This window comes from Galeopterus variegatus, unplaced genomic scaffold (genome assembly GCF_000696425.1).
Source record: "Galeopterus variegatus unplaced genomic scaffold, G_variegatus-3.0.2 Scaffold7463, whole genome shotgun sequence".
NCBI classification, from domain to species: Eukaryota; Metazoa; Chordata; class Mammalia; order Dermoptera; family Cynocephalidae; genus Galeopterus; species Galeopterus variegatus.
In genome coordinates, this window is record NW_007733574.1 from 84357 (window position 1) to 86763 (window position 2407).

The following is a 2407-nucleotide window of genomic DNA, read 5'->3' on the forward strand; positions in this document are numbered from 1 at the left end:
GTTGCGATCCCGTTGCCGGTCCCGGTCCGGTACGGGCGCAACACTGAGGTTTGCAATCCGTTGCCGGTCACGAAAAAAAGACAAAAAAAAAAAAAAAGAAATTAAAACTGAGAAATTTTTTAATGTTTATTAATTCATTAAATAATAAACCCATTACATGCTAAAATAAATGACATCCTATGAGAAATAACTATATTTTCCAAACTAAAAAAATAGTGAGAACAGTGATATTGTCTTACATTTCTACAAATCTTTTTAATATTTCTGGCGTAATAGAATATAGTCATATTCTCTGCTTCTGCATTCTGTAAACATATGCTGTTTTGATTGAATTACAGGAAAAAAATCCAGCCTCACACAGGTATGTAGTTGGAAAAGGAACGAATATTTTAACAGCCTTTTCAGAAAATTGGGGATATTAGTCTTTCATACTAACAGAAAACTTAACAAGTGGTAGTTTCTTAAGGGTTAGCTACAATGTACAATCTGAAACCTTTACCAATGAAATATTTATACACTGTTCCATTAAAATTCATTGATGTATCTTGCACTTCAAATGATCTTTTACTCAGTGCATGATTTTATATCATGCTTGCTCATCTGGAAAATATTGGTTCACCAAGTTATACCAAGCTTCTAAATGTTAACACATTTCATTATACAACATCTAAAAATCACATTTATTATTATTGCCACCAATCTCATCAGAAGTCTTTAAGTATCAGGTTCACAGCGGTTGTATTATTTTCCAAACTTCGAATTTTCACTTAAAAGTTCAAATTTTATCACTGGCATCAAATATTGCCAGTTGTCTTTTTTGATATGATAGGCTTGCTTTGATCATTTTCAAGAAAAAAATCTTCCAAATACCAATGTCTGAATAATCATAATTTGAATGTCAGTCATTTGTTCAAATAAAAATGGTGTTCCATGAAAAAAGCAGCTAGTTTAACTCACAATTTAATCATACAAGTGCTTTTCCTCAGAGCAACCATTGTACTTTGGTATGCAGAAGGGCTTTGTCTGCACTTCTCATTTCATCACACCAAACACTGAAGACATGTCTCAAGGGTCAAGATTTAGTAAAACTAATGAGTTAATTTTTACTGTTTCATTTAGGACATTCTTAAGTGAAACTAGCATTTTTGTTTTTTTACTACAGTGAAGAATATCACCACTAGTACAGCTTGGTGCCACTGCCTTCATTGGTGTTAAAGCATCAGCAGTTTTACCCACCACTGTTTTAGCACCATCAGTGCCAATGTCAACACAGTGAAAATAGCAAATAATATCTTGGTATTATTATGAAAATAATTTTGACCTCTCAGACCTCCTGAAAGGGTCTAAGGGTCTGCAGACCATATCTGAGAATTTCTAGTCTACGACTTATTCATGTTATACCTGGACATATGCATGTCAGCCTCCTAACTAGTCTTCACCTCTATCCTCTCTCCTAATTCACATTAGTTTGGCACTATTAGATACAGCTTTTTTTTTTTTGGCAGCCAGCCCGTACAGGGATCAAACCCCGGACCATAATGTTATCAGCACCATGCTCTAAGCAACTGAGCTAACTGGCCAGCTTCTAGACACAGCTCTCTACAAAGCTGCTTTCAACATATTCTGCCCCCAAATTTTCAGTGATAGCCTCACTGAACAGAGAATAAAGTTCAAATTCCTTAGCATCACATTGAAAGACCTCTACAATTGTCCTCACCTAACTTTTTCAGCCTTACCACCTACCACCACCCACCACCAACTCCAATGAAGTCAGCTGGTCTACTTACGGTCTCCTGAAACACAATTTACATACCTCACAACCTTGCTTGAGCATTCCCCATCATATCAAACATCACTGCCTCTCATACAATCCCATATCCTATTAAACATTTAAGACTCAGTTCAACATCCACATACTTTATAATCCTTTTTCTAATCACTCTGATTTACACTGTTCTCTTCCTTCCTAGAAATATTATAGCAATTATTATCCTCACTATCATATACTGTCTTTGATAATTTAACTCGAATTATTTAACTTTACGTGCTTTCTGGGCCAGCCCGTGGCTCACTTGGGAGAGTGCGCTGCTGATAACACCAAGACCCCGGGGTTCGGATCCCATATAGGGATGGCTGGTTCGCTCACTGGCTGAGCGGGGTGCTGACAACACCAAGTCAAGGGTTAAGATCCCCTTACCGGCCATCTTTAAAAAAAAGAAACTTTACGTGCTTTCCTCAATTTCCCAACTATATTTAACTTCCTGGAGTACAGAAACTCTGTGCTTAACTTTGAATCTTCTACAGTGCCTAATACAATGCAACAAACATAGTGTAATTTTTTTTTTTTTTTTTTTTTTTTTAAAATTTTTTTTGTCTTTTTCCGTGTCCGGCAATGGATCGCAACCCA

General features: G+C 36.2%; 1 protein-coding gene across 1 annotated transcript in view; it reads right to left on the reverse strand.

The window, feature by feature from the left end:
- Positions 1 to 2407, reverse strand: part of CENPI (centromere protein I) — a 61717-nt gene that overhangs the window by 53516 nt on the left and 5794 nt on the right. The window lies entirely within an intron of this gene.